The sequence below is a fragment of the Piliocolobus tephrosceles genome, chromosome 9, assembly GCF_002776525.5.
Source record: "Piliocolobus tephrosceles isolate RC106 chromosome 9, ASM277652v3, whole genome shotgun sequence".
Taxonomy (NCBI): domain Eukaryota; kingdom Metazoa; phylum Chordata; class Mammalia; order Primates; family Cercopithecidae; genus Piliocolobus; species Piliocolobus tephrosceles.
The window spans coordinates 36,140,579-36,158,971 of NC_045442.1; the positions used below are offsets into that span (position 1 = coordinate 36,140,579).

The 18,393-nt window shown below is 48.3% G+C and overlaps 1 protein-coding gene across 2 annotated transcripts in view; it reads right to left on the reverse strand.

Moving 5' to 3' along the window:
- UBTD1 (ubiquitin domain containing 1) overlaps nt 1-18,393 on the reverse strand; it is a 64,495-nt gene that overhangs the window by 4,098 nt on the left and 42,004 nt on the right. The gene's annotated exons all lie outside the window — the stretch shown is intronic.

Consider the following 18,393-nt stretch of genomic DNA (forward strand, 5'->3'; position numbering starts at 1 on the left):
ACTCCTTCCTGGGCAAGACAGCAAGATCATGTCTCAAAAAAAAAAATTATTAACAATTTTAACATCTTGTTACTAATGTCCCACTATAGTCACAAGGATTTTTTTTAAGAAATCATAATCGGCCGGGCGCGGTGGCTCAAGCCTGTAATCCCAGCACTTTGGGAGGCTGAGACGGGTGGATCACGAGGTCAGGAGATCGAGACCATCCTGGCTAACACGGTGAAACCCTGTCTCTACTAAAAAAAATACAAAAAATTAGCCAGGCGTGATGGCGGGCGCCTGTAGTCCCAGCTACTCCGGAGGCTGAGCCAGGAGAATGGCCTGAACCTGGGAGGTGGAGCTTGCAGTGAGCCGAGATGGCGCCACTGTACTCCAGCCTGGGCGACAGAGCAAGACTCCTCAAAAAAAAAAGAGAGAAAAAAAAAGAAATCATAATCAACAAACTCCCCCAAAAATTCCTGCAGCATCTGACAAATAAAACAATTCTGTCAAATGTCATTTTTCTTGTTACCCAGCTCCAAGTGATCTCCAAGACAACTCCAAACCACAGTCAAGACTGAGGGCAGAGGCGTCTCTCAAAGGTTTTTGGAGGCTCAGTCATCTCAAAACTAAAGGCAGAGTGAGCCACAGGAGTGAGATGTGAAGCACTCTGCTTCCACTATAACTCAGGTCCTATGGTAAGAGGCAGAACTAAGGCTGGGGGCCACCACCAGACTGCTCCCACTGGCTGGGGCAAAAGGAAGAGAATAGCAGGCACTGACCTCTGCTGAGAAAGAATCCCAGGCAAGGCTTTATTTATATACACGATCCCATTTCATCCTTGCTTAGGCAGTAGGTATTACTATTGCTATTTCACAGGTGATAGGACAGATTTAGAGAGATTAAATGACTTGCCCCAGGTCACATAGTAAGTGAGTGAGGGTTCCACCTCAGGTCTGACTCAATCCTGTAGTTCACCATCGGAATTCACAGTGTAGGGGCAGAAAACTCTAAAGCCAAACATTTAATTTAAAGTATTTCTGAGGTGGTGAGGTGGCAGAAGGAAAGGCAAACCCTCTTTGGAGGAAAATAACTTCAAACAAGGCCTCAAAGAATTTCCAAGATAAAGTTCCAAGAAAAATAAATAAGGTAATAGTTTTTTTTAAAAAAATGTCAATATGCAAGGAAACAAGGCAGTGCAAGCTTTACTGGCAAAAACAGCAGACAAAAGAATCAGATTTGCAAAGACTCTGGATAGATTATGAAATACTGAGTTAAGGGATGAGGGCCTTAAAAATACGAATAAAAGATTATAAAGAATGATCAAGGAGATTTAAAAATGTTTAATTTTTGTGGGTACATAATATGTATAACCAATAAGATCTTAAAAGAACCATATAGAACTTCTAAAAATGAAAAATATAGGCTGGGCCCAGCGGCTCATACTTGTAATCCCAGCACTTTGGGAAGCCAAGGCGGATGGACTACTTGAGCCCAGGAATTCGAGACCAGCCTGGGCAATATGGCAAAAACCTGTCTCTACAAAAAATACAAAAAAATTAGTCGGGCATGGTGGCATGCACCTGTAGACCCAGTTACTTGGGAGGCTGAGGTGGGAGGATCACCTGAGCCCAGAAAGGTTGACACTGCAGTGAGTCATGATCACGCCACTGCACTCCAACTCCAGCCTGGGTGACAAAGTGAGACCCTGTCCCAAAAAAATAAAAAGAAAATAAAAATAGAAAAAGACAATATAATTGAGATTCGGATGTCTTTTTTCTTTTTGAGAGACAAGGTCACTCTGTTGCCCAGTCTGGAGTGCGGTGGTGTCATCATAGCTCACTGCAGCCTCAAACTTCTGGGCTCAAGGTATTCTTCCCCAGCAGCCTCCCAAGTAGCTGGGACTATATAAGGGATACTATGTCCTTCTAGGTCTAAAATTTTGAACTGAATTTCCAGAAGGATCCAATAGGGAAAATGGGAATGAAGCAACATTCAAAGAAATCATGGAGATGTCCACTCCCCCTAAATTGATCTATAAATGTAATACAATTCCAATATAATTCCTGTCAGTTTTTTCCCAAGGAACCTGGCAAGCTGATTCTAAATTTTATATAGAAGAACAAAGATGCTCCTAGAAAAGAATCAGGTGGGAGAAGTTGTGCTGCCATGATCAGCATTAATTATAAAGTTACAGTTGGCACAGTACTGGAACAGGGACAGACTGTTGGACAAAAAAAGCCAAACCTGGTAAAATATTTGAAGAGATTTATTCTGAGCCAAATGTGAGGGCCATGACTTGTGATGCAGTCTCAGGAGGTTCTGGAAACATGTGCCCAAAGGCAGTTGGATTACAGCTTGGTTTTATATGTTTTAGGGAGACTTAAGACATCAGTCATTACATGTGAGATATACATTGGTTTGGTGTGGAAAGGAGGGACAACTTGAAGGGGCAGGGACTTAAAGGTCATAGGTGGATTTAAAGATGTTCTGGTTGGCAACTGGTTGAAAGAGTTATTATCTTAAGTCCTCCAATCAACAGAAAGGAATAGTTGTGGGCCAGGCGCGGTGGCTCACGCCTGTAATCCCAACGCTTTGGGAGGCCAAGGTGGGTGGATCACCTGAGATCAGGAGTTCGAGACCAGCCAGGCCAACATTGTGAAATCCCATCTCTACTAAAAATACAAAAATTAGCTGGGCATGGTGGCAGGCACCTGTAATCCCAGCTACTCAGGAGGCTGAGGCAGGAGAATCGCTTGAACTTGGGAGGTGGAGGTTGCAGTGAGCCAAGATTGTGCCACTGCACTCCAGCCTGGACAACAAAAAGTGAAACTCCATCTCAAAAAAAAAAAAGATAAGAAGTTGTGGAGACCAAGGTTCTTATTATGTAGATGAAGTTTCATAGGTGGCCGCCCTTAGAGGCAATAGATGGCAAATGTTTCCTATTCAGACTTTTAACAGGTGCCGGATTTTTAGCTAATCTCTTCAGGGTCAGAAAAAGACCTGGAAAGGGAACGGGATTCTTTACAGAAAATGTAAACATACCCCATAAGAGACAGTTTTGCAGGGCCATTTCAAAATACGTTACAGTCCATTTGAAGGTACAGTCCATTTGAACTTTTATATGGATGCACTTTCTTGCTAGGCCCCAACCTTGTCCCAGACACCAGCCCTCTAGGCAACTATCTTCCAGTCCTCCAGCAGGCTAGATGGAAATTCGCCAGGCTGCTAATCTTCTCTTGCCTACTCTAGATTCCCAGCCATATGAAGACACCCTAGCTGGACAATCAGTTCTTGTTAAGAATCTGACCCCTCAAACTCTACAACCTCAATGGACCGGACCCTACTTAGTCATCTATAGTACCTCAAACGCCATCCACTTGCAGGACCCTCCCCATTGGGTTCACTGTTCCAGAATAAAACTGTGTCCGTTGGACTGCCAGTCTGATCTCTCCTCTTCCTCCTGGAAGTCGCAAGTACTCACTCCTACTTCCCTTAAACTCACCTGCATTTCTAAAGGGTAACAGTAACCCTTATGAGCCTAACACATCCTTTCATTTTTATTAGGTCTCTTCTTCCTTACCCTACTCTTTACAACACGCTTTATGCAATCACCACCCCCACAACTTGGATTGCATCCTGCAAACTTGTCATCCCTACTATCTTCTGTCTAGTCATACCCCTATTCACCATTCTTAACTACTCGTAAATGCCCTGTCCCTGTTTACACTGCCAGTTTGCACTATTCCTCCAAAGCATCGTAGCGGCTGTCTCCTAGTACTATCCCTAATCTGCCACTCTTGACTCCCTCTTGGAGTGGATAGATGATCTTTGCTGACAGGGCACCCTCCAATATTTTCACCCTGATGAAGCCCTTTTTTTCGCTTTTCTACTCACTCTTATCCTTGCCCCCATTCTCCAGTCACTCCTTACCTCTCCCTAGGTATCTCCACCACACTATCAATCTCACTCACTCTCTCCTAGCCGTTTCTAATCCTTTAACAAACAATTACTGGCTTTGTATTTCTCTTTCCTCCAAAACCGCTGAGGCCTCGATTTACTTCACTGCTGAAAAAGGAGAACTCTGTATAAGTTTAAATGAAGAGTGTTGTTTGTACCCAAATCAATCTGGCTTGGTATATGACAACATAAAAAACTCAAGGATAGAGCCCAAAAACTCACCAACCAAGCAAATAATTACGCCAAACCCCCTTGGACACTCTCTAATTGGATGTCCTGGGTCCTCCCAATTCTTAGTCCTTTAATACCTGTTTTTCTCCTTTTATTTGGACCTTGTGTCTCTCATTTAGTTTCTCAATTCATACAAAACCACAACCAGGCCATCACTAATCATTCTACACGACAAATGCTCCTTCTAACAACCCCACAATATTACCCCTTACCCCAAAATCTTTCTTCAGTTTAATCTCTCCCACCATATAGGTTCCCACACTGCCCCAATCCCCTTGAAGCAGCCCTGAGAAACATTGCCCATTCTCTCTCCACACCATCCCCCAAAATTTTCGCCGCCCCAACACGTCATTACCATTTTGTTTTGTTTTTCTTATTAATATAAGAAGACAGGAGTGTCAGGCCTCTGAGCCCAGGCTGAGCCAGCATATCCCCTGTGACCTGTGTGTATACATCCAGATGGCCTGAAGCAAGTGAAGAGCCACAAAAGAAGTGAAAATAGCCAGTTCCTGCCTTCACTGATGACATTCCACCATTGTGATTTGTTCCTGCCCCACCCTAACTGATCAATTGACTTTGTGACAATACACCCTCCCTGCCCTTGCGAGAATGTACTTTCTGATATTCCCCCACCCTTGTGAATGTACTTTGTACGATACACCCTCCCCACCCTTGAGAAGGTACTTTGTAATATTCTCCCCACCATCGTGAATGTACTCTGCAAGATCCACCCCCTGCCCACAAAAAATTGCTCCTAACTCCACTGCCTGTCCCAAACCTGTAAGAACTAATGATAATGCCACCAGCCTTTGGTGACGCTCTTTTGGGACTCAGCTCGCCTACACCCAGGTGATTAAAAAGCTTTATTGCTCACACAAAGCCTGTTTGGTGGTCTCTTCACACGGATGCGCATGACACCGAGTAGCTGGGATTACAGATGTGTACCACCACACCTCACTAATTTTTGTATTTGTAGTAGAAACAGGGTTTCACCATGTTGCCAGGTTAGTCTCGAACTCATGACCTCAGGTGATCTACCCGCCTCAGCCTCCCAAAGTGCTGGGATTACAGACATGAGCCACCATGCCTGGACTGTTTTAATGTTAATGCTGGTCAGTTGTGCCTGAACTTCAAAGGGAGGAGAGTATAATGAGGCCTGACTCCCCTTCCCATCATGGCCTGAACTTGTTTTTCAGATTTCTTTGGAATCCCCTTGGCTGAGAAGATGGGTCCATTCAGCTGGTTGGAGGACTTAGAATTTTATTTTTGGTATACAAGACAAATGAGAACAGAGAGCCCAGAAACAGACCCAGGTGTGTACAGGAACTTGCTTGCAGTGAGAAGGAACATTCCTGTTGCAGGTTGGAGGGGAAGATGACTATGTGTAACAAATGATGCTGGGACTATGATGGAAACATGAACTGCAATCCCCACCTCATGCCAGCCATGAAAATCAAAACCAGGTTATCAAAGGCTTACGTATGAGGGACAGAAAGGACACACTGAAGAAACTGAAGGTTACAATTTCATCCAGATATTTTTTATGAAGTTTAGCCTGGAGGTGTTTATGCCTTGACCAAGGAAGTTGCTCCATTTCATGATTTCTGGACTCCTTTTCCTCTTTCATTATTTAGCAGGGATGATCCCCTAATAAGAGCTTTGATCCACCAGGAGTCACAGTAATTATACAGTGACTCCCTCAGGGACCCCGGGTGTGGGACTTCTGCCTCTTCCCTAAACAGCTGTTTAGCTTCAATGGCATTTTAACTTCTTGAGCTGAATCTATAGTTTCCCTGCCTTCCTTCCTCTTTGTCACATGTCACTTCTTACTGGTCTCTGTCTATCTGCTGCTCCTAACATGGGGAGAGGGCAGGCCCAGCTCATGGGCCACTCCTAATCTGCCAAGGGCTGAGAAAGGGCACAACCAAGCTGTCAGCACTGTCTACAAGAGAGGCTTCCCACAGAAGAAAGAGATCAGGCTTTGTGACATTTAAAAATGTTCACTGTTCGGCCAGCATGGTGGCTGACACCTATAATCCCAGCACTTTGGGAAGCTGAGGTGGAAGGATCACTTAAGGCCAGGAGGTCACAATCAGCCTGGGCAACAAAGCAGGACCCCTCGTCTCTACAAAAAATAAAAAAAATTAGCCGGGCGCGGAGGCATGCACCTGTAGTCCCAGCTACTCGGGAGGCTGAGGTGGGAGGGTCGCTTGAGCCCAGGAGGTCAAGGCTGCAGTGAGTTATGACTGCACCACTGCACGCCAGCCTGGGTGATAGAGTGAGACCCTGCCTCATAAATAAATAAATAAATAAATGGCCGGGCACAGTGGCCCATGCAGGTAATCCCAGCACTTTGGGAGGCCAAGGCAGGTGGATTGCTTGAGTCCAGGAGTTTGAGACCAGCCTGGTCAACATGGAGAAACCTCATCTCTACTAAAAATACAGGCATGGTGGCAGGCGCCTGTAATCCCAGATATTCAGGAAGTGAGGCAGAAGAATCGCTTGAACCCCAGAGACAGAGGTTGCAGTGAGCTGAGATTATGTCACTGTACTCCAGCCTGGGTGACAGAGTAACAGTCTGTCTCAAAAAAACGAAACAAAACAAAACAAACAAAACAAAAACAAAAACAAACAAAATAAAATGTTCACCTTTGGGCTCTGTGCCCGACAACTGAGGTGCTGGACTGTGACACAAGGACACCTGAGCTGTAACTGCGCCCATGCATCTCATTTTCTCTTGAGAAGACTAAAGAACTGACCTTTAAAATAAAGCTCCATGGTGGCCCCTTTCAAAGTCATCACCTCAGGAGGCCACACACGTGCCTGAGGGATGCTGCCTTGGCTCACAAACCTCCTGAGCTCCCCCACAGTAGCCTTCAGGGTGGCCTCCCCGCTACACAACAGCAGCCAGCTTTGCTAGCAGTCATTTCTATGTTTCTCCCCCACTGACAGTCACACTGTGAGTGAGCCTCTCCAAGTATTTAACAGGGCCTAATTAATGCAGTGGCCCAGGATATAGCGGTGACAAACTCTTCACCCTCCAGGTAGGGCCTCTGTGGCTGAAGATTTTAGAATGGGCTGGTGAGGGGCAGGGGGCAGGCAGGGTTAATGTAAGCTGAGCCCCAGGAGTCCAGCCATTGCCTTCTCAGTCATCACTGCACCTCAGAGCCAGCAGAGGGCAGCCGCAGCACCTCTGGACTGGTGTTGGCTCTCTTCATCAGTGGGTCAAACGCTGCACAAAAATAACTCACCAAGTTCTCCAGGCCCAAAGTTAAGCATGTATAGGAGACATGCCCAGACGTTTGCAGCCCTACACACGGGGGCTTACAATCTTAGCCACAGATACAGACAAACACAGAAAAGGAAGTTTTTCATCTAAGCACATGAACAAGTTGATGATGAACATACTAATTTCATTTACTTAAAAAGATATTGGCTGGCCATGGTGGCTGATGCCTGTAATCCCAGCACTTTTGGAGGCTGAGGCAGGTGGATCACCTGAGGTCAGGAGTTTGAGACCAGCCTGACCAACATAACGAAACCTCATCTCTACTAAAAATACAAAAATTAGCCGGGCGTGGTGGCACATGCCTATAATCCCAGCTACTCAGGAGGCTGAGGCAGGAGAATTGCCTGAACCTGGGAAGCAGAGGTTGCAGTGAGCTGAGATCGTGCCATTGCACTCCAGCCTGGGAAACAAGAGCGAAACTCCATCTCGAAAAGTCAAAAACAAAAACAAAAAGATACTGTATGGAGTCAAAAAAGTTGGGCAGTGGAAAGTGTGAACATTCATATGCTGCACAAATTGGTGCATGTCTCTGGGAGGGCATTTGTATGGTACTGAGAAACTTTAAAATGTTCATCCCTTTGGCTCAGCTATGTGGTTTCTAATAATTTATTCTAAGAAAATAATCACAAGTGTGTGGTGAAGACTTATCTAGAAAGCTATTTAACTCAGCACGTTTTTAATAGGGAAAAGCTAGGAACAACCTAATGCACACGGCCAGGAGAAAGGCTACATAAAGTATGGGCAACCTTTCAAAGCATCGGCGGCAGCCACTCTGTAATGGTGACGTAGGATGCTGAGCAACACGGGAAAATGTCCACAACACAGTGAAAAAAGGTCCCATACAGCAAGTGCACAGTGCTCCAGCTTTTAATTCAAAAAAAGTATGTATTGGCCAGGTGTGGTGGTTCACCCCTGCAATCCCAGAATTTTGGGAGGCCGAGGCAGGCAGATCACTTGAGGTGAGGAGTTCAAGACCGGCTGAGACAACATGGTAAAAACCCATCTCTACAAAAATTAGCCAGGCTTGGTGGTGGTGTGCGCCTGTAGTCCCAACTACTCGAGAGCTTGAGGCAGGAAAATCGCTTGAACCGAGGAGGCGGAGGTTGTAGTGAGCTAAGATTGCACCACTGCACTCCAGCCTGGGTCACAGAGTGACACTGTGTCTCAAAAAAAAAAAAAGTGCATAATTATTATCTTTTGTTCGTTTTTAGATGGAGTCTGGCTCTATCACTCAGGCCAGGTCATCATAGCTCACTGCAGCCTCAACCTCCTGGGCTCAAGCGACGCTTCCACCTCCGCCTCCTGAGAAGCTGTGATTATAGGCATGCACCAACATGACTGGATAATTAAAAAAAATTTTTTTTGTAGAGATGGGGTCTCGCCATGTTGCCCAGGCTAGTCTCAAACTCCTGTCTTCAAGTGATCCTCCTTCCTCAGCCTCCCAAAGTGCTCGGCTATATAATTATATATATTAAAAAGACAGGAGGGCCAAGCACAATGGCTCGCACCTGTAACCCCAGCACTTTGGGAGACCGAGGCGGGAGGATCGTTTGAGCCCAGAAGGTCAAGGCTGTGGTGATGAGCTATAATTACACCATTATACTCCAGGCTGGGCAACGGAGTAAGACCTGGTCTTTAAAAGAGAAAAAAGGCTGGAAGGATTTATATCAAAATGTAAACAGCGGTTATATTTCACTGGCAGTTACCGATTATTTCTTCTTGGTTTATAGTTTCTAAGTTTTCTACAATAAGAACTTATTACTTTAATAATAAGAATAATACCATAAAAGTTGTTAATTAGGAAAGAGGATACTTGGAGTTCTAGGGCACAGCCATGGAAAAGTGGGAAGAGTTTGGGGAGCCGACGGTGGTGGTGACTTGCTAAGCCCATGCCCTGTAGGATATCAGTTACTGACAGCCCCCCGAGGCTTTCTCCAGGGCCAGGAAGGCTCTGCTGGTTTCAGCAGCAGGAGCATTTAGTAGCTTCTACTTATGTCTCCACCTGTCCTAGATAAGCTTCAGGTCAAAGACAGAGTAACAGAAATGGTTCCTGTCCTTAATGAAGCTGACAAAGACACACAACCTGCACAGGGAGGCCACAGGGCAACACACACACACAAAAAGCATGTGTTTCCGCGATTGTGCTGGGCAGAGGACAGCAACAGACATTTTTTGTTTGTTTAAACTTATTATTATTTTTTTTTAATAGAGAGGGGATCTCCCTATGTTGCCCAGGCTGGTCTTGAACACCTGGGCTCGAGGGATCCTCCTGTCTCGACCTCCCGAAGTGCTAGGATTACAGGTGTGAGCCACCATGCCCCGCCAACATTTGTGATTGAAAGTAGAATGTACATGTCTGCATATAGAGACAAAGGCTGGGGTCCCAAAGGGTGGCTGAAACCTCCCGTATTAGGATCTCCTGGGGTGCTGGTTCAAAATCCAGATTCTCAGGGCCCACCTCACACCCATGGAACCAGTTACAGTCGCTGGGCTGGGGTATGTATTTGATCTCACTTAAGAAGCTATCTGTAAACACAGCAACACAGGAGTGGAAATGGTATGCCCAGCCACACCTTAACATCAACAGTTCAACACATGGTCTCCAGAGCTGCTGCTGAGAGCTAATTTGGACAGGGAAGAGGGAAGAGAGCAAGAGGGCACCACGTCTGGGCTGGAGGAGGATAATGATGGTGGACGCGGTGGTTTGGCCTCGATAATGAATGGTGTCTGGTGATGCCACCCCCAAGGGAGGGCACTGAAAGGAGAGTGGGAGACAGAACATTAAAGGTCCTCTCCAAGTTGCCCAGAGCTGGTGCGCATCTATGAGTGTGTATGCATGTGTGGGTGTACTCCCACCACTCAATTCACACTGCTGGACTCAGGATGGCTACACAGAAGAGGAGGTTCCGAAACCACAAGGAAGGATGGCAGACCCTGGCTGAATAGATCCCACTGCCTCACACAGTGCCTGGCCCAGCGCGGTTCTCAGCAAGTATCTGCTGAATTGAGAAAGGAACTGACCAAGGCACAGTGAGCAGGTGGGGAGGGGTGGAGGAGTTACGGCTCACTGCAGCAGCAGGGAGGCAGGCGAAAGCAGGGGAGAGGTCTGCAGGGGAGTGGCCCCTCCTTCACTTATTGATCTCAGACCCCAGATTATTCCTGTGACTTCAGGGACTGGAATAAGTGAGCCACTGGGATGTGACACCAAATTTGAGATCAGCCAAGGGGGGCAGAGATTTCCCCAGTCAGGCCACCCAAGCCAGGAGACAGCCCTATTTATACCTGCGGCAATCCCCAAGCTGTTCCACACTCAGTTACCAAGCTCTGTCCCCAAGCCCTTACTCCAGGGATGGGGCCAACAGTGTCCTTCCCAGATGTACCGATTATGTGACAAGTCTGGGCTTGCTCTGGCTGGTGTGAGAGACAGGGCTCTCACACCGGATGGGAGAAGGCAGGAACAAGAGCCTCCTTGTCCCAACAGCCTGGCAGGCAAGGGCCCTCTGGCCAGGATACAGACTCGAATCTCTCCTTTCTCCCCTCCCACCCCAGCAGTCACAGCTGAAACACAGGTGGTCTGAAGTCTCCCACCTGGCAGCGGGAAAAAGGGGTCAGGAAGAACACAGGGGCCAGAAGGATCAGCCCAAGCGGGGAGGAGAGCCCAGGTAATCCTTTCAGGAAGCGAGATATTTATAGTTAGACTTAGCTGAGATGACCCTCAGAGCCTGGGTAACTTTTGAAGGGAAAGTGCTGGCCTAGCTCTGGTCAGCTGGAGCCTCCCACGCTCTGGGATTTGGTGGCCTCTTTATAGGCCTATGGGTCTTTCCTCCTCTCGGGCCCCAGCTCAGGGAGGGAAAGGGGTGGAGCCAGTTGCTAAGTGACGGGCCAGGCTTTCTAACGGGCATCTCTGGAGGCACAGTGGGTCCCAGGTGGCCCTAAGCAGAGCTGAAGGATCAAGGCAGGGTGGCACCCCTGAGGGCCCAATTCTCGGCTCTAGGATGATGCCCAGCCCACAGCAATGGAAATTCTCTGCGATGATCTTGTTTGTCTGCCTGAGGCTGGGACCTCCTCCAGTTCATCTTTTTGATCCTAGAGACAGGGTCAACGCCTGGCATACTGCACGGGCGAGTGAAATGGGAAGGCAGTTCAGGAAAAGGAGGAGGAGCTGCAGAGGGGAGGTGCAGATCAGATGGGAGAGTAGACAGAGCTGTCTGCAAGAAACCCCTGCAAAGGGGGAACAGAGGACTATGTTTTGTGAACAAGCTTCACCGAATAGGAAGAGGCAGGAGGAAAGGGGGTATGTGGAGGTGGGAGTCCAGGAGGGACAAAACCAGTCACTGAAGTAGGTGTACAGTGAGGAAACCTGCTGGAGGAGGTGGGCCCGGATCCTCTGTGGATCCGCTGTGGCCACAGGAGAGACAAAAGTGCAGCCAAGAGAAACAGACCTACCCAAGGCCTCGGTGCGCGGGCAGCCACAGATATGGACAAGGGGGCACACAAGCGTGAGGAGACAGGGTGTGCTTTCATGGTGCTGCATACAACGTACACATTCACAGGGTCGGCCACCCGGCTGGGCTCAGGCAGAGCAGGTCTTTTTCTGCTCTCTGGCCCGTGAGTCCAGCCTGGGGGCCCTGGCCACATCTGGCCAGGCTGGGGGAAGGGTGGTCTCCCAGAGTTGGGCACTGACCAGCCATCCCCCGACTCTTTTCCGGAGGAAAACTGGCCTGTCTGATCTCCATTACAAACAGAGCCCCCAAATCCTCAGGATCTAACTCTAGGGTTTTTGTTTAGTCTTTTTTTGAGACGGAGTCTTGCTCTGTTACCCAGGCTGGAGTGCAGTGACACAATCTTGGCTCACTGCAACCTCCACCTCCCGGGTTCAAGTGATTTTCCTGCCCCAGCCTCCCAAGTAGCTGGGATTACAGGCGTGTGCCCCCACAGCTAATTTTTGTATTTTTAGTAGAGATGGGGCTTCGCCATGTTGGCCAGGCTGGTCTTGAACTCCTGGCCTCAAGTGATCCTCCTGCTTCAGCCTCCCAAAGTGCTGGGATTACAGGCGTGAGCCACTGTGCCAGGCCTAACTCTGGAGTTCTATCCTGCCATGCAACTAACATGTTTTCTAAGGCTGCTTTGGAGAGAATACTGTATTTCGCAAGTGGAGTCAGACATAGGTGTTTGGGAAATTACCACACTTCCCTTGTTTTAAGTACCTATGTTCCTTTCCTGTAGTCAACACACTCTCATCTTTGCCACTTACTGACGTGTTTGCTCTCAAGTGCAGCCAGAATCCTAGCTTGAACATGAGCAGTTCCAGTGTTAGCAGCTCTGGAGGGAACCCTGATTACATGGATCATGGATCCTGGATCATGGATAATTATGTATGTGTAAACAGACAAGACACTGTAGCCTCTCTCTGCAACCTGGCTACTCACATGTGGGCTTCAGAGATGGACAGTGGGGGTTCTCTTTGGCTGCTGACCACCTTTGTGACCATAGGTGGATGACCTCACCATCCTAAGATTTGGTGTTTCCATCTGTAAAAAGAGCATGTAACTCCCACCTAATGGGACTGCTGTAAGGATTAAATGAGACCACTCTGCCCAGTGCTGAAAAGACAGTAGCTATTGTCATTGGTGACCAAGCCGAGTCAGTAATGCTTTTACCATTACACAATTAAAGGTTACTTTTTCTTTTTTCCATAAAGTTGCTGTGATTTTGAAAAATGAAAACTGCAAGGCCGGGCGTGGTGGCTCACGCCTGTAATCCCAGCACCTGGGAGACCAAGGCGGGTGATAACCTGAGGTTAGGAATTCAAAACCAATCTGGCCAACATGGTGAAACCCTGTCTCTACTAAAAATACAAAAATTAGCCAGGCGTGGCGGCGTATGCCTGTAGTTCCATTTACTCAGGAGGCTGAGGCAGGAGAATTGCTTGAACCCAGGAGGCGGAGGTTGCAGTGAGCCGAGGTTGCGCCACTGCACTCCAGCCTGGGCAACAGAGCAAGACTGTCTCAAAAAAAGAAAAGAAAGCTCCTGCTGCAGGGATGTCTCGGTCTTTACTTGGCAGCGCAGGAGAATGCAGGGGTTAAATGAGGTCAAGCTCAACAGTGACAGAGAGTGGGCTTGATGGATGTCCGCCTCCTTGTGCTGGTTGCACAGCATAGGGTCAGCACTTTTCCTGGGGCAGAAGAAGAAGGATGGCGGCTAATAAATAAAACAGGAACTCCCCAGAGGTTTCTAGAAAGGTCTCCTGCATGTGGCTGGCTCCCATTGCTACCTCAGGACTCCAGGAAGGGGAGGCAGGTCTTCTCAGTCACTGTGCTTTTCACTGCTGGACATAGCAGTCCAACCTCCCTCACTGCTGGCAAGGAGGAGGACCCCACGGGCACCAGCATGGCAGCCAGGTGCCTGGAAGCGAACGGCATAGACTGACTTCTGACACTGGGACTCCATCCCACTGGGTGTCAACTGCCACGAGCACTCAGACATGCACCACTCCAAGGGGGCACGTCCCCCGAGTATGGCAGAGTCCTGAAGCTGGGAGTGACCTTAAAGTCTTCTGCCCTAGCCACTTTATTTTACAGACAAGGAAACCAAGGCTGAAAGGTGACGTGACTTGTCCCAGACCTGACAGCTGTTTCCCAAGAGAGAGACAGAGACAGTCAGAGAGAGAGACAGAGAGAGAAAGAGAGAGCGTGCGTGTGTGTGTTTGTGTGTGTGTGTGTGTGTGTGTGTGTGTGGTGACAGTGGGGTATGGTAAATTCTTTCTACCAAACCACTCCACTACTAGTGGAAGCTGAATTATAACTAGAATATGAAAATGTCAGGAGCTGAACGCACAGCTCTGACGAATATGCCAATGGGAAAAGCAGCAAGGAAAACACACAGCAGGAGCAAGGTGGGAGGAGCTACCAACCTCCCAGTGCCCATTACAGAGGAACAGAATCTAAGAGCTGAGCCCTCCCAGGACAGCTGGGCCAGTGCTATCCACACCCCACACCTGACTGTGTGCCCCGGCCTCCTGTGAGTTTTTTTTTTTTTTTTTTTTTTCTGAGACAGGGTCTCATTCTGTCACCCAGGCTGGAGTGCAGTGGGTAATGAGGCTCATTGCAGCCTCGATCTCCTGGACTCAAATAATCCTCCCACCTCAGCTTCCCCAGTAGCTGGGACTACAGGTATGCACCACCACATTCGGCTACTTTTTTTGATTTTCAGTACAGATCAGGTTTCACTATGTTGGCCAGGCTGGTCTCGAACTTCTGAGGTCAGGTGATCCACCCACTTCAGCCTCCCAGAGTGCTGGGACTACAGGTGAGGGCCACCACGCCTGGCCCTCCTGTGGCTTCACAGAAACACACACCTGGCCACCAGCTCAAGACTCTGATTCAGTATGGCTGGTTTGGAACTCAGTGATGGAGACCCACCTACTACCCCACAGTCACCCCAGCTGGGGGACAATTCAGCCTCTGCACTTCCTGAGCTGAGGTGCTCCCCATGCCACAAAGAAGCCTATTCCACTGTTGGATGAATCTAATTAGAAAGTTAATAGTGGCTGGGTGTGGTGGCTCACGCCTGTAATCCCAACACTTTGGGAGGCCGAGGTGGGCGGATCTCTTGAGGTCAGGAGTTCGAGACCAGCCTGGCCAACACGGTAAAACTCCATCTCTACTAAAAATATAAAAATTAGCCGGGTATGGTGGCACATTCCTGTAGTCCCAGCTACTTTTGGGACTAAGGCTGCAGTGAGCTGAGATTGCGCCACTGCATGCCAGACTAGGCAACAGTGAGACTCTGTCTCGAAAAAAAAGGAAGTTAATAGTAATTATAGTTACCCTTTACTGAGCTACCTGGCAGGCCTAGAACAGAGACACACGGGCACTGAAGGCATAGGTTCTATCCTCAGGCAGACTTGGGCTTGAACATCAGCTCTGTCTTTTTTTTTTTTTTTTTTTTTTTTTTGAGACGGAGTCTCGCTCTGTTGCCCAGGCTGGAGTGCAGTGGCCGGATCTCAGCTCACTGCAAGCTCCGCTTCCTGAGTTTACGCCATTCTCCTGCCTCAGCCTCCCGAATAGCTGGGACTACAAGCGCCCACCACCTCGCCCGGCTACTTTTTTGTATTTTTCAGTAGAGACGGGGTTTCACCGTGTTAGCCAGGATGGTCTCGATCGCCTGACCTTGTGATCCGCCTGTCTTGGCCTCCCAAAGTGCTGGGATTACAGGCTTGAGCCACCGCGCCCGGCCCTCTTTTTTTTTTTTTTTTTTTTGAGACGGAATCTCGCTCTGTCGCCCAGACTGGAGTGTAGTAGCCGGATCTCAGCTCACTGCAAGTTCTGCCTCCCGGGTTTATGCCATTCTCCTGCCTCAGCCTCCCGAGTAGCTGGGACTACAGGCGCCCGCCACCTCTCCTGGCTAGTTTTTTGTATTTTTTAGTAGAGACGGGGTTTCACCGTGTTAGCCAGGATGGTCTCGATCTCCCGACCTCGTGATCCGCCCGTCTCGGCCTCCCAAAGTGCTGGGATTACAGGCTTGAGCCACCGCACCTGGCCAGCTCCATCTTTAATTAAAGCGCTAAGTGACCTTGGGCAAATGCCTTAAGCTTTCCAGTCTCTTCTAGGAAGTAGAGAGTGTTCCCAGCCACACATCTAAGGGAGATTAGGGGGGCTGAAGATACACACGAATATAATCAAGAAGATTATCCATAATAAATCACCTAACACATATGTGTTATATATTACTACACATAATAAATCACCTAACAGCCAGGCGACTTCCTAGCACCAAGCCCCACAAGGCTCTTGCTTAAGACACACACACACCACACACACACACAAGCCCCATAGTTACCAGAGAATAGAGAGTAGGTCTTTTTTTTTTTTTTTTTTTTTTTGAGCCAGAGTCTCGCTCTGTCGTCCAGGGTGGAGTGCAGTGGCACGATCTCTACTCATTGCAAGCTCCGCCTCCCAGGTTCATGCCATTCTCAGCCTCCTGAGTAGCTGGGACTATAGGCGCCCCCCACCACACCCAGCTAATTTTTTTTTTTTTTTTAATTTTTAGTAGAGACGGGGTTTCACAGTGTTAGCCAGGATGATCTCCATCTCCTGACCTTGTGATCCGCCCGCCTTGGCCTCCCAAAGTGCTGGGATTCCAGGTGTGAGCCACCATGCTTGGTCGGAGAGTAGGTACTTACTACTGTCATCATACAGTTGATCCTTGAACAACATGGGTTCGAATTTTCTTCTACCTCTGCCACTAAGACAGCAAGACCAACCCCTCCCGTTCCTCCTCCTCAGCCTACTTAACATGAAGACAAGCACAAAGACTTTTATGATGATCCACTTCAACTTAATGAATAGTAAATATATTTTCTCTTCCTTATGATTTTATTTATTTATTATGTGGAGACAGGATCTCACTATGTTGCCCAGGCTGGTTTCAAACTCCTGGGTGCCAAGTGATCCTCCCACCTCAGCCTCCCAAAGTGTTGGGATTACAGGCATGAGCCACTGCACCCGGCCACGATTTGCTTAATAACATTTTTTTTCTCTAGCTTACTTTATTGTAAGAATACAGGCCGGGCGTGGTAGCTCAAGCCTGTAATCCCAGCACTTTGGGAGGCCGAGATGGGTGGATCACGAGGTCAGGAGATCGAGACCATCCTGGCTAACACCGTGAAACCCCGTCTCTACTAAAAAATACAAAAAAACTAGCCGGGCGAGGTGGCGGGCGCCTGTAGTCCCAGCTACTCGGGAGGCTGAGGCAGGAGAATGGCGTAAACCCGGGAGGCGGAGCTTGCAGTGAGCTGAGATCTGGCCACTGCACTCCAGCCTGGGCGATAGAGAGACTCCGTCTCAAAAAAAAAAAAAAAAAAATACAGTATATAATACACATAATACACAAAATATGTGTTAATCAACTGTTTATGTTATTAGTAAGGCTTCTGGTCAAAACTAGGTTATTGGTAGCTAAGTTTTTGAGGAGCAGAAGTCTGACATGGATTTTCAACTGCATGGGGGTCAGCATTCCTAACCCTGCGTTGTTCAAGGGCCAACTGCCATCGCTTTTGTCATTATTATTAACATTATTATTTTGATCTGAAATCCATCGGCTCCACTCTCCGGAATAACACTGAACAAGTTACAGCCTCTTCAGTGGAGTTATCTGACACTTTTCTGCTCTCCAGGCTGGAGATCCCCATTCCCTCCTACAGTTTCTCCAGATTCCTTTTTTTTTGTTTTGAGACAGAGTTTCTCCCTTGTCACCCAGGCTGAAGTGCAATGGCATGATCTTGGCTCACTGCAACCTCCGCCTCCCAGGTTCAAGCGATTCTCCTGCCTCAGCCTCCTGAGTAGCTGGGATTACACGTGCTGGCCACCACACCCAGCTATTTTTGTATTTAAAAAAATTTTTTTAGTAGAGACGGGGTTTCACTATGTTGGCCAGGCTGGTCTTGAACTCCTGACCTCAGGTGATCTGCCTGCCTCAGCCTCTCAAAGTGCTGGGATTACAGGCATGAGCCCCTGTGCCGGCCTTTCTCCAGATTCTTTACTGTCTCACTCATCCTTGTTTCAACTAACTTAACAGTCCAAGTGTGGCCCAGCCAGCACCAGGCCCCACTGGGCTCCTGCATACAGTGGGGTGAGCTTGGGGTCAGAAGACCTGGGTCCATTTCCATCAGGACCTGCTGTGTGACCCAGGGCACAGGGCTTCATCTGTCCAAGCACATCTGCCAAATGCAAATGCCATTCATCAATCTGGCTTACAGAAATGCCAAAATGCTCCAGGGAGTTTCTGTGGGAAGTGTGAAGTGCACGCACAGATGTCCAACATGCCCAGCCCTGGGAACCCCATCTTTTCAAGGCTCACCCGCTCCTTCATGTGGCAAGGCTCAGGACCACAACACTGGGTTTGTGGATCAACAGAGAAGCACGTTCATTCTC